At 36.3% G+C, this 21,495-nt stretch overlaps 1 protein-coding gene across 2 annotated transcripts in view; it reads left to right on the top strand.

Moving 5' to 3' along the window:
* FAM13A (family with sequence similarity 13 member A) overlaps nt 1-21,495 on the top strand; it is a 335,740-nt gene that overhangs the window by 60,254 nt on the left and 253,991 nt on the right. The window lies entirely within an intron of this gene.

Below are 21,495 nucleotides of genomic sequence, written 5' to 3'. Positions count from 1 at the left end.
TTCAATAACTTAGGTGAATACAATGTATACATTATATGGTCAGTAGAGGAGGATTTTTTTCTGAAAAGGGGAAATCCTCATGAAATGTTATTTTTTTAAAGGCTATAAATTTTAGATACAGAATGATATTGTTATGAGGTATACAATAATAAAACTGGAAGGAAAACACCAATAACCTATGGTTGGTATTCTGGAAGCTGGGCTTCTTGGTGACTCTTAATTACCAGGTTTTCAACATGTACTTCCAGTTACGGGTTATTAAATTTAGATGATTGGGGAATATTATCACTGTAAAATATTCAAACAGTGTAGAGGTATATAGAATAAAACTATCGTCCGTTAGTTCCTCCCATTTCAACCGCTTCTCTTTAGAGATAAAATCAGTAAAATACATACCGGTAGATACGTATCCTTCTTTTTTGGGGGGTGGGCACGCTGTGCAGCATGCGGGATCTTAGTTCCCCCATGAAGGATGGAACCCGTGCCCCCTAGCACCTAGTTCTAACCACTGCACCACCAGGGAAGTGTCCCCTGCTGCTGCTTTTTGAGCATAGCCATAAATCTTTTTGTTTTTGTTTTTGTTTTTTTTTTTTGGCCATGCTGCATGGCATGCGGGATCTTAGTTCCCTAACCAGGGTTTGAATCCGCCCTCTGCAGTGGAAGGACGGAGTCCTAACCACTGGACTGAGGGACAAGTCCCATAAATCTATTTTTAAATATAAATGAGATTAAGATGCATATATTGTGAAGCTTGATGGTTTTTATGGTAACACTAGAACTTTTAATGACAAAATATTTATATACCTCATTCTTTTAGCTATTAAAAGTGTGAATTTATTCTAACTTAACTATCCCTCAATTGATGGGCACTGAGGTGGTCGATTTTTTGTTATTGAAACAGTTGCAGTGCACATCCTGAGCGTGACTCTTATGTACCCTGCCTTATTGCTTTGTAGAAGTTCTTTAGGTCTCTTGTCCGTTAGAAAGATTACAAACATTTTCTCCCATTCTGTTGTTTGCCTTTTAGCTTTATTTATGGTGCTTTATAAATTTTTTGATTTTAAATTACTTAATGTGTCAACTCTTCCTCTTTTTATCAGAATTTAGATCTTTAATATTAATAATGTCTTGCTTAATACTAATAATATCATAAAGGTATTACAAAACATTTTTCTTTTGTCATATTTATAGGCTTTTATGATTAGGTTTTTACTTTACCTAGAATTTATTTTTTGTTTTTTAATTAACTAATTATTTATCTATTTTTGGCTGCGTTGGGTCTTTGTTGCTGCGTGTGGGCTTTCTCTAGTTGCAGTGAGCGGGGGCTACTCTGCCTTGTGGTGCGCGGGCTTCTCGCTGCTGTGCCTTCTCTTGTTGCAGAGCACGAGCTCTAGGTACATGAGCTTCAGTACTTGTGGCATGTGGGATCAGTAGTTGTGGCTCGCGGGCTCTAGAGCACAGGCTCTGTAGTTGTGGTGCACCGGCGTAGTTGTCCGCGGCATGTGGGATCTTCCCAGACCAAGGCTCAGACCCGTGTCCCCTGCATTGGCAGGCGTATTCTCAACCACTGTGCCACCAGGGAGGTCCTAGAATTTATTTTTGTATCTATCACATGTGGATCCAGTTTGATTTTTCTTCAAGTAGATAGCTAATTGTTACCAAATCATTCATTGAGCAGTACATCTCTTTGCTAATTTACAATGCCAGCTCAGTCACATATTAACTTCCTACACATACATGAGTTTGTTTCTGGTGTTTGTATGGCTTCTTCCTGTTTTCCATATTTGTATTACATTTACCCTTTCAGAGGAAGTTTAGAGTCTCCATGGTAAGTGGTATCTCATTGTGGTTTTGATTTGCATCTCCCTGATAACTAATGACATTGAATATCTTTTCATGTGCTTATTGGCCATTTGTGTATCTTTGGAAAAATGTCCATTCAGGTCATCTGCCCATTTTTAGTTGGATTTTTTGTCTTTATTATTGAGTTGTAGGAGTCTTTTCTATATTTTGGATATAAGTCCCTTATCAGATGCAGGATTTGCATATATTTTCTCCTATTCTATGAGTTGTCTTTTCATTTTCTTGATTGTGTCCTTTCAAACACAAAATTTTTAATTTTGATAAAGTCCAATATATCTAGTTTTTTCTTTTGTCACTTATGCTTTTGGTGTTGTATCTAAGACGGTTTTGCCTAACCCATGAAGACTTTTTTAAGAGCTTTATTGTTTTAACTCTTACACGTCAGTCTGTGGAGTTAATTTGAAGTTAATTTTTGTGTGATGTAAGGAAGGAGTGCAACTCCATTCCTTTGGGTGCAGTTGTCCCAGTACCATTTGTTGAAAAGACTGTTTTTCTCCATTGAATTGTCTTGGCACTGTTGTCAGAAATTGGCTAACCATATGGTTAGGGCTTATTTATGGACTTTCAGTTTTATTCCATTGATCTATTATATATCTATCCTTACGTGGTTACCACACTGTCTTGATTCCTGTGGCTTCTTAGTAAGTTTTGAAATCAAGAAATGTCCATCTTCCAACTTTGTTCTTCTTTTTCAAGATTGCCTCTTGCATTTCCATATAAATCTTAGGATCATATTGTAAATTTCTGCAAAAGAAAGCCAGCTGGTATTTTGATAGGAATTCTCTTGAATATGTAGGTCAATTTTGGGAGTATTGCCAGCTTAACAATATTGAATCTTCCATTCTATGAACATTCTGTGAATATGGGATGTCTTTCTACATACTTATGTATATACTTATGTCTTCTTTAATTTCTTTCGACAATGTTTTATTGTTTCCTGAGCACAAATTTCATACTCTTTTGTTAAATCTATTCTTCAATGTGTATTCTTTTAGATGCTATTCTAAATATGTTTTCTTAATTTTATTTTCAGATTCTTCATGGCTAGTGCTAACATAGTTTTAAGTTAATAAAAAATATTAACATATTTTATTATAAATGAAGTGGAACATCTTATATTTAAGGGCCATTTGTGTATCTTTCTCTCGACGTGTTTGTTCGTGTTTTTGCCCATTTTCCTATCAGGTCCTCAGGGTTTTGGTTTTTTTTTCTCTTGTTGGATATTTATTTATTTTGCGCTCTTTTTTCCCCTAGTAAACACATTTAAAACTCTGATTATCTCTCAGTCTCATTTTGTCACATCACATTCAATATTCAATATCAATATTGAATATCAATCAATATTCAATATCTCTTCTTGTCATAGTTTGGATTGTCCAAGTTCTAAGCCCTGAGACTGAGGTTTCAAGCAGGAGTTTTATTGGGTAGTGCTCTTTGGAACCATACCTGTAAGGAATAGAGGGAAGAAGGATTAGGCAGAAGTTGAACTGCTGTACAGTGGTAACAAAGGCCTCACTCAGTCCCAGCATTACTTAGAAGCTGGAATGGCTTTTCAGAGATACCCTAAATTGAGTCAAGGAGGTTGGTCCATTTACCCCATCTCCATCAGTCACTGGAAGTGAGCTGTACCCAGGGAGGTGGTGTAATCTTAGGGGAGGGACTTGGCTATGAGCCATAAGTAGGCGACACTCTCGGCACCTGGGGTAATGAATATTTCTGGTGTGAAGGGGCATGTGAGGCCCACAAAGTTCACTATATTTGTATAATAATGTGATAATAATGTTTTTATAATATACTACGGTACAGTAATACATATTTTTCTATGAAAAATTCAGCAAACTTTGGACTGTAAGTTGTATATGGTTTTTCTAGGGAGATCCCTAATATTCTAGTTTCTAAGACAAGTACAAGTCCTCCCAAAGAATGTTATTCTTAGAGATTAGAAGCACTTGCTTTCCTAAGTTTTGATAATTATTAAAATGGGTCCTGGATTTTCAGTGGTTTGGATAGCATGACATAATAAAAGAATGTTATTCTAGTCCTTGTTCTGTCATTTGATAGGTGCGACCTTCTGTGTTATTTATTTTTCTGTTAAGTTTTCTGTAAAATGGGACCTATAGAGTTTGCTTTGAAGCTTAAGTGAGACTATAAGAGAAAGCCCTGGTGCCTAGTAGACAATTGGTAAAGTGGTGTTGAAATGTGTGTACATTTAACTGAACACATTTACAATTGCATTAAGGGAAAGATCAGATGTTATACATTTTTGCCCATCATACTGCTTAATGAAGTGAGCTCCTTAGAAATGTGAGATGAGAGACATGACATTTTGTTTACCTCAGTTGTCTTCGTTTTCACTTTCTTCTTACATGTATTATGATAATACAGTATTGAGTATGCCTTTTAATATTTAAAGAAGATATTTTTTCTTGTCCAGTAAAACTTCTAAATACAAACCAACTTCTTCAAATTATCAGACACACATCTTGTGATGTGTGTCTCCCCAGATTGCCTTGGCACTATCCACCTCCCAGACGAATCTGCCACCAGGGGTAGACTGTTCAGCTGCCTTGGGAATGCTGGATCCTTCTCCTTGGCTGCTGCCTTGCAGCTGGGCCAACCAGCCGCCTGCCCAGAGCTTCCCCCATCACTTTTGGACTCTGGACTAGAATCTGAATTCCTGATGGCTGCCAGAGGGGCTGAATAAGGCAGCCTGAAAGTCTAGAACAGTTAAGTCCCTCTGAGTGAACCGTAGCAATGCAGAACAGGAGTTGGGAGGAAACCAGCTAGATCTCTTCTTTCACCCTCCCATGGAATACTGCATGCCATGGCTTCTCTCTCCTTGCAGCCCACCTGCTGGATTCCAGGCCATCAAACAGCGTCTTTCAAACAAACTGTTGTGTGTCTTGGTGTTCTTTGCAAAATAGCTATGCGCACTATTCATTGTTTCACATCCCCACTTGCCTCTTTTCCTCACCCATGTTGACCTGTCCCCTACTTCCAAAGTTATGCACCAACATCCCCATCCTTGCCGCAGTCTCTGGTTTTTGTTTCTGTTTTTTTGGGCATCTGCTCTAAGGCACTGTGCACCTAAGGACTCAGCAGGCTGCTCCAATACAGGAAGAAATCTAGTTTCTTAAGTTATGGTGAGAGTGTTGTACTTTAAGAATTTTAAAGAATAATGTTGGCTATGCATGATTTTTTTTTTTTACATGCTGACTTTGGAACCTAATTTCCTCATAAACAGCAACTTCACTGTAAACATTTTACCTCCCCGGTATTATTATAGGAGTCCTTTGAGTTTGAAGTTTCCTTTGAGAAAAAGTATTCAAAGCTGAGAATGATGTTAGAAAAAGCTAAATATTTGTATTTACTCTTATTATTAATTTAAAAATCTATTTGTTAAATAGACATTGATGAAGAGACCAAAGACCCCCTAATGATGCTTTAGCTGAGTTTTTTTTTTTTTTTGGTTGTTTAATATTCTTGACACTCTGAATTAAACTCATTGTGTAGACTCAGTTTCCATCATTTAATAATATCAGTAACATCAAAATTTAATATCCAGTAATTAAAACAAATCTGCTAATTGCTACGGATGAGTAAGCCATTTTGATCAAACTCTGCTTCATCCCTATGCTTCCTTTGCCTTTTGTCTATAGATCAGGAAGTTAATCCTATCCCTTAAAACAGATGTTTCAGTGTTAATAAGGTAATCAGTAATATGGGTATTTCTGAAGCTTAAAGAGATCAATCAATTTTAGATTTTGAATGATAAGGCCTTCCCCATGTGCTTCTATCGGAAATATTATGTTTTTGCTTAGAGATACCATAAAAATGGTTTTAAAGCTGCTATTGGCCTCTTTCAAACGTTGAAAACAAAATAATACAGTAAGTTAATGGTACCAAGTCACTGACTTATAACCTGTGGTTACATGATCTGTGTGTGTGTGTGTGTGTGTGTGTGTGTGTATAATTAGGTATTTGGACATCAGTTAATATTAGATGAGATCAGCTAAATTTGTAGACATAAACAGGATGTGTAACCAGATAAGCCTACAATGTTGCTGTCATCTTACCTGCTAACTGCTACTAAGAAGCTTTGGTTTGTAGCCCAAACGTTACTTTTGGGAAATTGGTCATTTGGATTGAAAAATGTAGATGGTTGATCTTTTAAAAAAATTAAGCCCAAGCCCTAGTCTCACATACTTATATATTTATAACCTGTTGACATATCTATTTATAAACTGCAAGTTGTTCAAGTAATTTTTAGCACAATTGTATATATTATCGTCATCCTCCATAAACATGTTTTTGGCAATTAAAGAATGGGTGAGTGGAAAGTCTGGACCAGCCCTTTCCCGTGGTTACTTCATTGCCTGTACTTCTGCGTTATCAATCACCCATCACTTCTAATTGTGTTAATTGACTTTCCAGTTGCCTTTTTTTCAAAATGGGTATAAGTTTATTTTTTATTATAAAAGTAACATTAATTTAAAAAGAAAAGGTTTTTTCGTACCAAAAAACCACAAGTATAAGGATGAAAATGAAAATCATCCGTAATTCTACACCCACATTCAGTCATTGTTTGTACTTCGGCTTATGTGCTTCCGTATTCTTTGCTCTGAATGCTCACATATATATTTATATCTGTTCAATTAAAGATGAGGTAGTAAAGTATTCCTGCTTTGTAACCCTTATTTAAAAACTTAATGTCATCTACGGTGGCATTTTTCCATGCTTATAATTTTACCTCATCATTTCTAATGACCTCATAGTGTTCTGATCTTTTGATCAATATCCTTCACTTAAGCCATCCCTATAAATGGCATTTCACAATTTTTTTCTCAGCAATGATAATAGGTAACATTTATTGAGTGCTTACTAAGTTCCTTGCAATGTTCTGGGTGCTTTTCATTTATTTGCCAATTTTATCCTTAAAACCCTGTGAGGCAAATACTATTATTGTCTGAACTTTACTCATGAAGAAACTGAAGCACAGAAAGTTAAACTTGCTGCAGGTCACATGGGTAGGAAGAGGTTAGCATCAGGAATCTGAATCCAGACAGCTTAGTTCCTCAGCTCCAAGCTCTTAATCACCACTCAGTAACTGTTTCCCCTATAAACAGCATTGCAGAGACTATTACTGAACATACATTTTTCACACATCACTGATTATTTTCTTTGGATGTACTTTTAGAAGTAGACTTGACTAGTCAAAGGATATTTGTAGCATCAAATTTTTTCTTCATCGAGAGGTTGTACCAGTTCATGCTGGAGTGTCCACCTCTGAATGTCTCCCCTTTCCCACACCTTCTCCAATACTGATGTTATTATTTTTCATATTTGCCAATATAATTGAATATTATTTCTTGTTAAAAAATGTTGCTTATTTGATTATTGTGAGGTTCAAAATATTTAAAAACCTGTTTTCCCATATAGTTTTTCTTTTGTAAATTGCCTTTTTACTTTTTTCAGTCTTTCTAAGCTGGTGGGTTTTGTTTTTGTTTTTTTTTTGGTAATCAATTTGTAAGAGTTCCTTTTGTAGTACAACTATTAATCTACTGTTATATATTAGAAATACTCGCAGCTTATATATAATTCACATTTAAACCTCATAATTCTTTTTGCCATAAAGAAGTTTAAAATTTTTATTAATCCTGTATATCAGTTTGTGTTGTTTGTGTTTGATGTTATCCATCAAAGACCTTCTACTTCAAGGTTGTAAGAATATTTACTTATATTGTCTCAATATTTTTGCAGTTTCATATTTTGATAATTAAATCTTGAGTATATGTGAATATTAGAAAAGGTATATGGGAATCTAAAAGTTATTAAATATTCTCCTATATTTTATCATAGCATATTTATAATTTTTAAAATATTTAGTTACTGAATTCTAGTGAAATTTACTTTGGAATAAGGTATGCTTTAAGAATGTAATTTTTTAAAAAATGTAATTTTTCACTGAAATAATTAGCCTGCTAACCAAACATCTAGAGAGTAATTCATACTTTGCCAAGTGATTCAAAAAGTCACTTTTGTCATTACTATATCAAATTTTTAGATATATTTTGACCTTATCTGGGCTCTCTTCCCCTACATGAATGTACCTGCCTCTCTGGTGCTAGTATCATACCCTTTCTATTTTAATGTCATGAGTGGTATTCTTCCACTTAATTCTTCTTTTTCAGGATTTTCCTGGATAATTATGTGCATGTATTCTCCCAGAACATCAGAATATTTTTCTAGATTGAAAAATTCCCATTGAGTTTTAATTTTAATCAGGTAGAGTTTGAAATATTTAATATTGAGTCATTCATTTAGTAAAATGACATATCTCCCCATTTAGTCCAATTTTTACTTACAGATTTTTTCCCTAAAATTGTAGACGTTTGAAAAAAACATGTAAAGTTGTCAAGTATACAGTGAAAAATCATCCAGCAATCCTAGGTAATATCAGAAATACTAACTTAAAATGTTTTGTCTATTCCTTTCAGCTTTCTTTTTATGTATATGTTCTTTGGTAAATTTTATGTTTTACATTTTATATACCTTTTTAATCCTTTTTTTTGTACAAAACATTAAATTATGTTTCCCATGTCATTTAAATCCTTTAGTTTTACATCTTTTTTGTTTGCTCATAGCCAAGATTTTTTTGTATAGAAGATGACAGACTTGTATATTAAATTCTGTGTGTATACAAAAAGTATATTCCTCAATTATGTATTTCTCAGGGTGAATCCATAAGCATAGTTGGTACTCTCATACTTTTATGGATAAAAAGCTGAAGTGTGCAAAGTATCGATCTTTAGGATTACAGAAGCTAAAATAGAACTGAAATTTATTTTGGTTTTTTCCATTTGAAACTCTGAACTAGGCAAGAGAATAATCAATTGCTTTTCAGAGAGAAAGAAACCACATTGGTGCAGAAAGATTTCTACATTATCATTGTCCCTTGGTCAGATGAATTGAAGTATAGGTCGAACCATATAAAACTGCCATTTTTCTAGTTCAAAATGGCCAACTATTGCAATTACATATAATTAAATCTAATAGTAAGGTCAAGTCTGTTATTCCCTTTATTATCAGCTAAGAACATGAGTTTGAATCATAAGAAATGAAATATACATGTTGAAGATGATACTACAAATTCTCTTAGCTGTTCTCTTACGTTTTTCCAGGAACAATGATGGTGTATAATTTTATATGACCCATACATAGTGTTCCTCCCAATATTCTGTGTGAAGGTAGAGTAAAGTTTATTACTCTGGTTAATGGTAATAATGATGGGTCAAGCCTTGATTTTTTTAAACGTAAGCAATTAGAAAGGGTGCTTTTTGACCTTGGTCTCACTCAAGAGATGGCTATGTACTAACCTTAGATCTGCAAGTGGTTGCAAAGATAGAAATAGATTGCTTGTTTGTAGTATATGAGCTAAACAACCAATAGTACTGAAACATGTCCAGGGTAATTTACATCTTTTCTTATGTGAAATAAGAATTTACTTTTATATTGCAAGGAGCAGAAATTTTTTTCCCCCCTAGTACTCTTAGGTCAATACATTTAAGGTCAGTGCTGATGTGAGAAAAAGGGTAAAGTAGATGGCTTGTGGGTCTCTTACCCCATCAGTGTGATGCAGTGTTTTTAAAATGTGTGAACCCTTCTCTGGAATATACCTCTTTAGAGAATAACCAGTCTCAGTACTTGAACATTACTGATTGGAGCCAGAGCAAAAAAATTTCTCATCCTTTTTTTTTTTTTTTTAACATCTTTATTGGAGTATAATTGCTTTACAATGGTGTGTTAGTTTCTGTTTTACAACAAAATGAATCAGTTATATATATACATATGTTCCCATATCTCTTCCCTCTTGCGTCTCCCTCCCTCCCACCCTGCCTATCCCACCCCTCCAGGCGGTCACAAAGCACCGAGCTGATCTCCCTGTGCTATGCGGCTGCTTCCCACTGGCTATCTACCTTAAGTTTGGTAGTGTGTATGTGTCCATGCCTCTCTCTCGCTATGTCTCATCCTTTTAAAAATAGTACCTTGAGTCCTTCCGTCTCTGTGGGAATGCAGTAAATAAGCAATAGTGTCTGCCTGACCGTTAACGATCAGCTGGGAAAATATATGGTCCAGGGTAAATTCAGGGTCCTTTAAGTCAGTCAGTTATTTCTTAAAGAGAAATGTTCAGCCAGAAGTCATCAACGCTACTCTGTTAAATACTGATCTAAAAAATGAAATTGCATGTTTCCCTTCAAAAATACCTTCAGAGGACTTCTACATGCACAATCTTGCTTATTCCTTGTATCAGTATTAGGAAGAGAGAAGGCCGGTTGATTTTATTTCACAAAGGCTGACTTGAGGCTCCATCAGGTGGCTGGTGGCTGGGTGTCAATGATTGGCTTCAAGTTATATAACTTGTAGGCAGGAAGACTAAGAATAGGATGTCTTCTGATTCCTGGCCTGCTGGGTTTTCCACTACATCACATATTTTCTCAGCTACAGAAGTTGTTATGTACTGCACTGTGCTTTATCTCAGCAGTCATGGGTTACGTGCGGGATTAATAACCTTCATTGTATTCTTTGCCTTGACGTCCATACGTGTATAGTCAGTTTTTAAATATAACTTTAAAAAATTGAAGAAAGAATTTAAAATGAATATTCTTCTCTTCGGGAGGAAAAAAACAAATGCAGACTCTAATAATTCTGCTTTCTCATTTCATACCTCTAAAAGAAAATTCAAGTGAAAGCAAGGTCAAACTACTAATGTAATGGCGGCTGCCTGTAAGATTTCAAGTAAAAACTAGTGCCATATGTCTTGTTCAAGGGTAATCTTAAAAATAGCTATTGACCTTTTAAACTTTTTGGCATCATTATCCAGTAATGACAAGCAGCAAATTTAGGCATACGTGCAAAAATATATAGATTTATACATTGAGGCATGTTACCTCACCGTTGACAAAATCCAGGGACAAGTTTATATTCTCAACCTGACATGTGGGCGTGTATGTACACTTATGTAATAATCTCCAGAATTATCTTACACCCCCATATCTGCCTTCTACATTTGCCGTTTCTTTTATTTTCCTTTAGTCTTGGAGGAGCAGAATTCTACTCCCCCCTCTGTTATTAACTAGCTTTGCGACTTGAAGCAAGTCACTTAATTTTTCTAACCTTCTATTTGCTAGTAGTTGCTCCGTGAATTTCTTTTCTGCATTGGTTTTGTTGTGACTTTCGTTTTCTGGAACTTTAATTTATTTGGCAAATTGATTCATTTAGCAGGTATTTTTTGAGTACATACTGTATGCCAGCAGACGGTGTGACAGCTCTTGGCCAAACAACATTGTTCAGACCCTCAGGGAGCTCATACTTGTTGGGGGAACAGGGAGATTCCTTAAATAATTACTGAATTACAGTTGAGATCAGCGTTGCAGTGGGGTTTATAGTAGAGATCCCAATCATGTGATTATATGAGTGTGTATGCCAGGGAACTGACTTGTGACTCATTCAAATTTAGCTGATGTATAGTTCTCCCTCCTTTTAATGTACTCAGCATCCCCCAAGTTCTCTTCATTTCCTCTTTGGCTGATTTTGGTAACTTCTTAACTGGTTTTCCTTTTTGCTCTCAAGTACTTCAAATCCACACCGTTGCTAGATTACCTATTTAAAATATAAATCAGATCTTCTCTCTTGTTCCCAAGACTTTCATTCAGGGATATTTCTTTTCTCCATCATGATATTCAAAGCCTTATAATGACTTGGTCCCTAATTTCTTGTGTAGCCTCACTTGTTCTCCTGCTACTTCCTAAGAATTGTCCATCAGGGACCTACAGCTAGGCAACTGTAACTAGATTAGAGAAAAATCTGGCTGAGCTAGAGTTTGAAAGTCATTCATTCTAATTTACTTCTTGAAGACAAAATGGACAAACTCTCCAAGAACAGTGGCATCTGGGAAATGTCTGTACTAAGTAATGAGAAAAAACATTTGGAGAGATCAGAGGAATATGAGCTAGTGTAGCATCACCAAAGCCAAAGAAAATGGAATTTCAAGAAAGCGTGAACTATAGAGAGGGATCAAGGAGAAAGAGAACTGAGAAAAGTATCCTGGATTTGTAGATATAGAGATTTTTTTAATCATTAATTGCAGGCACATAATGACACTTTATACTGTTTCCAAAAGAACAGTCATCTGAATAACACTCATTAAGAAAACATTATGAGAGGCATAATGTTACATGGGGAAAAAATAACTACCTCTGGGATTAGGGGAAAAACCCTCTGTTTCTAGAACGAGTAGTCATTTTAAGATGTATTAATATAAATAACGACTGACTCAGTTTTTTTTTTTTTTTTTGCGGTACACGGGCCTCTCACTGGTGTGGCCTCTCCCGTTGCGGAGCACAGGCTCCGGACGTGCAGGCTCAGCGGCCATGGCTCACGGGCCCAGCCGCTCCGCGGCATGTGGGATCTTCCCGGACCGGGGCACGAACCCGTGTCCCCTGCATCGGCAGGCGGACTCTCAACCACTGCGCCACCAGGGAAGCCCCTGACTCAGTTTTTAAACTTGAGAACTTGGAAGTTCTCAATTTTTTACCATCACATACAGTCTTTTGTTAAATTTGTCGTGCCTCCTCTAAATTTTCTATTGGATAACAAGAGGGGAAAAATGCACGTAGGTTTGTTCCCGAAGTATCAATAGAATGTAAATGATGGAGGACTTAGTTTTTGATGAGTTCTATAGAATCTGTGATCGAATAGTATGTTTGCTATATACACAGTTGATTGGAATGTTTTTGTGTTAGACTGGGCTCAGGTAGAAGGTCATATCCCTTTGGTTTTTAAAGATTTAACTGTTACAATTAGAAAAAACTGAGACCCCCCCCTCCATTCATAATTAAAGACTAATAGACTATTAAAAGGCAGACTGATCATATGGTATCTCCTTCTCCTTAATGTGGCTAATAAGGAAAAATTTGCCCCCCCGATGAGCCTAGAGAATTACCTTGGTGGGTCATGGGAACAATTCTGTGATAAATCAAAATGAAATGAGACATGGTTCAGGTTTTATATAATTTGGTATCGAAAGACGGCGTAGCCAGACTGCCTTGGTTTAAACTTGGCTTCATTACTTTCTAAGAGTAGGATCTTGGACAAATTATTTAACCTCTCATTTCTTCAGTTACAAAAGAGAGATAATAATATTAGCTATCTTATATAGTGGTTGTTAGTATATATGAATATATATATATGTAAGTGTATATATAGCTATATATCAGTATATGTATATTTATATAATATATATGAAGCTTAGAATAGTTCCTGGGACATATTAATATTATATATGATTACAGTTTAGTGATTTTCTAGAAAAGCAGATTCACCGCAGTTTGTAAATTTCCCCATCATGGGGCTTCAACTCAGTTGACAGTATTGCGGCCACGGATTTGTCCTTAAAATAGGAAACAAGTGTATGTCTTGGAAGAAGGACGTCCAGGGACATGTAAAAGGTTAGGCACTATTATTTCCTAGATATAATTATGGTATTCATTTCTAATATAGATCAATGTAACTTCCTTGTGCATGGATTAATCTAGGGGATTAATCTTGCTTGTAGATGTACTTTTAAACATAGATGGCAAATATTCCTTGCATTTATTTCAGTGTATTGCTTTTCTAGGCGTTTTTTGTTTTCGAAGAATTTCCTAGATTTTTTAAACTCTCTTCTTTTGACAGCCTCGCACTGCATCACATCAAACATGTTAAAATGTACCCACAACCCGTAACGTTATAATTTATTTTTAAAATTGATTTCTGTTGAGCTGTAATTGAATAATTAATATATTTTGTCGAGTTTTCTTTTTGGATTTTGGAATCCTGAGATCTCAAACATTTTCATTGTTTTGTAAAAACTCATCAGCCATAGGCTATCTATCTTTATCCATTTAGTGGAAATAATGGCCCTGTTTCACATTTTATAAAAACCAAGATGGCTCAAATAGCAGTTCATCTTCAGCTCTGCCTTGACGTCACCCTTCTTTATGCTATGTGGTCAGTCGGGTACTCACTCTAGTTTTCTATGAAAACAGCTTTGCCCAAAGAAATTAAAGGCAGCAGTAGTACTTTTCTTATTAGGAAAATTCACGTGCACCCTGAGACGTGGCGGGGTCAGATTAAGTTAGAGGAATACACTGATAATCCTGGACATGCGAAGCCTAGTCTGCAATGTTTAGCTTGAGTTTTGCTTAGCTGTTCGTACAAGCTGGACGACAGGGACATGGGATGGACTGGGAGTGTGAAGACTGGCATTTATTTTAAGTAAATATTAAAGTAGAGGAACAAAGTTATGGTTTTGCAACGTTAGCAACTTTTCTCTTGGCAATAACTTCAAAGAGCGATAAAATACCATTGTAGTTATTCAGTCATTTATGTTAATCAGTTTCACTCACTCAAAGACATAAACCTACACATAAAATGAGCAGTTTTTCTGTATCCATGGGTTTTAGTTTCTTGAGTCTTTCCCTTAATTAAGCATAAAACATGGCTTCTATCATCACAGATATACTGTCAAAAGTCTCTTAAATTGGGAAGCCAAATAGTAAGATTAACACAGAACTGGTTGTTAAGAGCACCACACTCAAGTCCTTGCTCTACCACTGCATGCCTCATTTCTTCCGGCAATTCACTATGTCTCTTTAATAGCTCTCCTCAGATGTAAAAGAGGAAGTTGAAATATATTATTTCAAAGGTACCTTACGGCTCCAAAATTCTAGTAATTGTAACAAACTTTTCTTAATCCTTGTTCATTCAGCAAATATTTATTGTGCTGCTCTGTGACAGGCACTGTTTTATGGCTAAGGAGAGGGTGATATGACAGCAAGGGACTGGATGGCTACTTTTGATTAGGGAATCAGAGATGGCCATTCTGTTGAGGTGACATTTACGCTGAGATCCGAAGTACGAGAATTCATCCCAGCAAAGAAAAAGATCACGAACAGGTTAGAAAGTACTTCAGAGCGTAAACTCCAGTGCCAGACGGACTGGATTTAGATCCAAGCTCTGCCATTTACTGATTGTAGGGCCCTAGGAAAGTTTCCTTAACTTTTCTGAGTCTGTTTCCCCATCTGTAAAATGGGCTTTATTTGTGGTTTTATATATATATATATATTCTTTTAAATTTTATTGAAGTATAGTTGATTTACAATGTTAATTTCTGCTGTATAGCAAAGTGATTTATATATACACACACACATTCTTTTTCATGTTCATTTCCATTATGGTTTATTGCAGGATATTGAATATAATTCTCTGTGCTACACAGTAAGACCTTGATGTTTATCCATCCTGTATATAATAGTTTGCGTCTGCTAATCCCAAACTCCCAGTCCATCCCTCCCCACCCCCTTTCCCCCTTGCCAACCACAAGTCTGTTTTCTGTGTCCGTGAGTCTGTTTCTGTTTCATAGAATATGTTCATTTGTGTTGTATTTTATGTTCCGTATATGTGATGTATGATATTTGTCTTTCTCTTTCTGACTTACTTCACTTAACATGATAATCTCTAGTTCCATCCATGTTGCTTCAAATGGCATGATTTCATTCCTTTTTATGGCTAATATTCCATTGTATATATGTACCATATCTTTTTTTTCTGAACAATTTTCTTTAACTTTATAACAGATGTAATCATATATGTACACAGATGAAGACAGTATCGATGCATTAAACAATCCGGTATGGTTGGATTTTTTAGAGCTCTTTACAGTCATTGTGCAAAGACCTGGAGGTTCACATCAGTGGAAAAAAACTAGCCTTTCTTTTTTTCTTCCTTCTTTTTCCTTTTTTTAATTTTATTGAAGTATAGTTGATTTACAATGTTGTGTTGGTCTCAGGTGTACCGCGAAGTGATTCAGTTATACATATATTCATTCTTTTTTAGATTTTTTCTCATATAGGTTATCAGAGAATATTGAGTAGAATTTCCTCTGCTATACAGTATGTCCTTGTTGGTTATCTATCTTATATACGGTAGTGTGTGTCTATTCATCCCAAGCTCCTGATTTATCCCCTCCCCTCGCCCCCACGTTTCCCCTTTGGTAACCGTAAGTTTGTTTTCCATATCTGTAAGTCTGTTTCTCTTGTATAAATAAGTTCATTTGTATCATTTTTTTAAATTAGATTCCACACATGAATGATATCATATGATATTTGTCTTTCTCTGTCTGACTTACTTAGTATGACAATCTCTAGGTCCATCCATGTTGCTGCAAATAGCATTGTTTCATTCTTTTTTATGACTGAGTGATATCCCGTTGTATATATGTACCACATCTCCTTTATCCATTCCTCTCTCGATGGACATTTAGGCTGCTTCCATGTCTCGGCTATTGTGAATAGAGCTGCAGTGAACACTGGGGTGTGTGTATCTTTTTGGATTATGGTTTATTCCAGATATATGCCCAGGAGTGGGATTGCTGGATCATATGTTAGCTCTAGTTTTAGTTTTTTAAGGAACCTCCGTACTGTTCTCCATAGTGGCTGTACCAATTTACATTCACACCAGCAGTGTAGGAGGGTTCCCTTTTCTCCACACCCTCTCCAGCATTTATTGATTGTAGATTTTTTGATGATGGCCATTCTGACTGGTGTGAGGTGATACCTCATTGTAGTTTTGATTTGCATTTCTCTAATGATTAGCAATGATGAACATCTTTTCATGTGCTTTTTGGCCATATGTATGTCTTCTTTGGAGACATATCTATTTAGATCTTCTTCCCATTTTTTTGATTGGGTTGTTTGGTTTGTTTGTTTTTTTTGACATAGGGCTGCATGAGCTGCTTGTATATTTGTATTTTTTGAAAAGGGCAGGAACATGAGGTAAGAAATATGAAAAAAAATGGGAAAAGGTTGGGACAGGATTAAAACCTCCAAAATACCTTTGGAAATTAAGTCAGTGATTCACCTGCTGTTAAGAAAAGAACAGTGTATATCCTCTCATGCACATCAGGCAGAAAAAAAAAGACTGAGAACAACTGCCAAGTGAATGAATCAACTCAAAACAAAATGTTTCATTGTGGAATAAGTAATTACTGTATCCTCACTTCATCACGGCTTGATTCTAGGTCAGAGCCAAGAGAAAATTTGAAAGCTTTTTCAAAGAATCAGATTTACATGGCTTCTGACCCTAGTATTTTTATACTTGCTATGTTGGGGACGCTGGTTGTCTGCCCCCCACTTCCCGATTGTTTAGAAGTGGTGTGAAGTTGAAACTTTAGAAAGGTGTGTCCTGTATGTGTGTTGTATCAGATGCTGCAGGTAATTCTCACTATCAGCCCTTCTTGGCCATTGGACCCAGACAACCTCCCACCTTGAGTCAACAAACCTTAGTCAGTAGCACAGGCATAATGGCCCCTCCTCTGAAAGGAATGAACAGGAAAAGTAAGTACGCAGTGGACTTAATTGTGGAGAGCAAAGACCTACACCGCCATGGACTCTGTCACTCAGCCAATCCCCTCCACGTGGCAGCATAAAACTCTTGGTAACAACTGAGTATCAACTGATTTGCAGTCTCTAAAAGAATCTTCCTTCCCTTCACCCCGCTTACCCACCTCCTGCCCTTAGTAGGACTAACTGACTGTTGGTTGGAGTTTGGTTTGCTCTTCCTAAAGTTGTGTCGGCCCAACGCTTGTCCCACTGATTTTTCTTTCCATTATTCTTTCCCACGTTACAAGTGAGATGGAAATGTCTCTCATTTCTATAATGAGCAGAGATAAGGCACGCCACTTAGACATCATCTCACAGAGGGCTCGTGCTATAAATTAAGATAAATGTGAAGACTTGACAGTATTCGTAGCTAACCCTCTAGAATAGTTAAAATGTTAACATAGAACTTACTGATAAAAGCTCTAATAAGGGAATTTGGTACAGTCTGTCTAACCTGGAGATGGTTACATAGGAAATACTGGTGGTATTGGAGGAAGTGCCTATAAAAAAAAAAATCACTTAAGTAGATTTTGGAAGGGAATGAGATTTTTCATTCACTGACTTTTATTGAGCACATCCTGTCATAGGCATGTACTGTGCATCAGATATATAGTGGATGAACCAGAGAGACATGCTGCCTACCCTCAGTGAGCTTATGTTTTTGTGGAAGGAAACAGACAAAAACACTGTGCAAATAAATAATAATTACAATAATAGTCACAGGTAACAGTGTTTCTTAGGTGTCAGGCAGTGTTCTAACCAAATTACATATATTCATCTAATCCTAACAACAACCCCATAAATTGGGTAATGTTATCCCAAATTTACAAATGAGGAAAGAGACACACGTAGGTTAAGTAACTTATACAATGTCATGCAGCTAGTAATATAGAGAGCCAAGATTTAAACCTGGATACGAGGCTCAGAGTTTGAATTCTTGACTTCTACACTGTAATTAGAAAACACAACAAGGGCCCTAGAGTGAAAAACAAGGTACTGAGTTGGAGAATACTGAAGAGAAAGGATGATGATTTTCTAGTAGGTTAAAAGTTTAGATTCTACTTTAGTAACTGCAGTGTTTTGTTTTGCATGTATTAGAGATCGGCCCATGATGCTTAATTCAATGTAACATTTCTGATTAACTTTATAAGCATTTTTTTTTCTTTGTAGTTCATTGGAGGAAGCACTAATGTGATTCCTTTTAACATAGAATATCACAAGTCAGGATGGACTAAAAATAATGAATATTGTAACTGAATGTCGGGGATTCAACTTTAGTTGAACCTACATCCTATAATTAGTAATAAAGCAAATAATAAATTAGATGGAAAAATAAATAGCTTTTTTGTTGGGCATATGAAGATATAGCCCAACCTCTAGGCAGAAGGATCACTGATGGTCCCCCTAATGCTGTAATTCTTTGACTGTTGCAGGAAAAAGGCCAGATGTGAGAGGGGACAGGTGAAAACTTCACTTTTGTCTTGTTTGGCGCCAATGCCTAGCACACAATGCCCAGCACATAATAGACCCCCAGTGCGTATTTGTTGAGTGAATGAATATGAAGGATGAATTCTGTTTCTAATAATCTGGGTAAAGGAGGGGAGGGATGATGGAGCCCACACGAGTTTAATGCTTAATTATTTGAGGAAAAGCAATTACCCAGAATTAATCTAAACTGCACTCATAATCTATTTAATTTGGTTTTAATAAATAGCAGTCCAGTTTGGAAACCACCTAAAGCAGAGTGCACGTTAGTTTTGTGACTCACTACGCTTACTAGCTGGTGCTCTCTGTAAAAGCGGTTCTGGAAGAATGTGGTTGTACTAACGATGTTATCCAGACTTAAGTCCTATATCAAATGCCACTTCCCCTAGAAGTGCCACTTCCCACTTTCCTAATGATAATACTTTTTAGCTCCTAAACAGACGAATCACTCGCCAAAACACATAATGCTTAGCTCTTGTTCGTACCTTGTGCCAGCTTGTACCAGTCTGTACGTATCTTATGAAAATACTCTGGTAATTATGCCGGTTTGTACCTTTCCTATGGAAATAGTCTATTAATTATGATACATAATTTTCTTCTCCTTCACGCTATTATATAAGCTCCTTTAGGGCAGGGACTATCTTGCCTTTTATCTTGGCATTGTCTGAAGCACTTCCCACTGACAAAGAAAACAGTAAGTGCTTAGTAAATATTTGTTGGATCGAACTGACTGTTTACGTATTCATTCAATTAACTGTTCTAGTTGTTCTCTAGCTGGAAGATATGCAAGTGCAGTCCCTCACTACATCCTGTTGCCTAACTAGGTAGACAGGTTGCAGCTACTTTCATTTCTTGTTGACCGTTCAGGAAGTTTTTGTTTGTGTTGAATGCAAGTCGAACCTACTGAGTTTTCTGGCGAAGGGGAAGTTGTTTACAGCTTCTCTTCTTCATTGGTGCTACTGTTCAATGGGACCTGCCCGAGGATTGTACTGTACACCAAACAGTTTAAACTCAGCACCCATTTATTCATTGGCTCGCCATCAGATGACTCATCTACTGCCTGTCCCTATTAAGTAAATGTGGGTGTCTGCATGCTTGAAATACCCTTCATGTCGGTGCGATCTGTTTCAAACGATAAGTATCCTACCATCTTATCTATACATTTTAGCACCAACTAACAAGACTGTTTGGTCCCTCAAACAGATAAACAAGGAACTATGAAATATAATTATGTTTTTTAAAAGAAAACTTTTGAAAAGAAACCCTGGTCATCGTCTTATTATTCTAGGGAAATTTGCTATCACCCTGTGGAGGTAGAAAGGATACACTCACCCATCAACATTACTTATTCAGTAAAGGCATATATTTTTTAAGGTTAAACATACTGTGTAATGAAACTTTGGTATATAATTAACTTTTCAGGGGACTGATTTTAATTTAGTTGAGCTAAGAGTATACTGGTTAAATACATTCCAAAGGAGTCACCTGAAGGAATTCTGCTTGTTACTCACAGGTGGAAGAGGCTTTCTTATCTTTCACATAGTATGTTGTTTACTTTTTCATAGAAATTATTTATGTAAAGTATATAGTTTGATGTTTAGTAATGGCTTTTTACTACTGAAAATTGTTTTTCTAGGTGTCAACACTGAGGTGAAATTATTCTCTCATCTCTAAGAAAAAGGTTTCAAATGAAACTGTTAAGAGTATTAGTAATCTCTCTCTGGGTGGCCAACGTGTTGCTATAGAATAAAACCAGCTTATTAAATGTTGTTTGTTTGGTCTGGGTGAGGAAATGATACTGTTATCAGATTGCTAAGCTTCACAGAAGCATATACTCTCATCACTCTAAAATGTTTTTAAGTAACATTATTCCATTAAAATGATACTCTCTCCTTGTTAGGTAACTAAAATACTACCCAAAAGGGCAAAAAGAAAAAGCAAAAATTACCCAATGACCCATTGCTCTTCACATTTTTCTGAACATCCTTTTAGAAATCTCTACACAGAAATTTAAAGGCATTTGACATAAAAGAACTATTCATGCTTGCTATTCTGTTACTAACTGTATCATCTAGATGATAAAGATGCCATGAACATCTTTCCATGTCAGCAAACATTAACTATACACCAGTTGTAACAGTTATTGTAGTATTCCTTTATGCTTTATAATTTGCTGTATTCGCTTTTGATGAATATTTAGGTGGTTTTCAATTTTAGAATGTTACCACTCACACTTCAGTGGCCAGAAAGGTCCAGAAAGGCTGATTGCTATGAGTGAATGGTGTATATCCCATAAATATTCCAGTGACTTCTAGTTATGTCATAAAATTAAAATCTACATAGTTTTTAGATGACTCTTTCATGATTGACACATATATAGACATACGTATTTATGTACGCACACTCAAATAGCAACGACTCCTTGGTGATACAGCCCAGTAACCCCTTGTTCCCGCCACCCTGGAGCCTCCCCCAGCAGCCCACTCCTTACGCAGTTTGCATTTAAACTCCCAATCTTGGAAACTCTGATTCCCAGTGCAAATGCTGAATTTTTTTTTTTTTTTTTTTTTTTTTTTTGCTGCGTTGGGTCTTCGTTGATGCGCGCGGGCTTTCTCTAGTTGCTACGAGTGGGGGCTACTCTTTGTTGCGGTGCGCGGGCTTCTCATCG

The sequence above is a fragment of the Lagenorhynchus albirostris genome, chromosome 4, assembly GCF_949774975.1.
Source record: "Lagenorhynchus albirostris chromosome 4, mLagAlb1.1, whole genome shotgun sequence".
NCBI classification, from domain to species: Eukaryota; Metazoa; Chordata; class Mammalia; order Artiodactyla; family Delphinidae; genus Lagenorhynchus; species Lagenorhynchus albirostris.
This window is presented reverse-complemented; position numbering and strand designations above follow the sequence as displayed.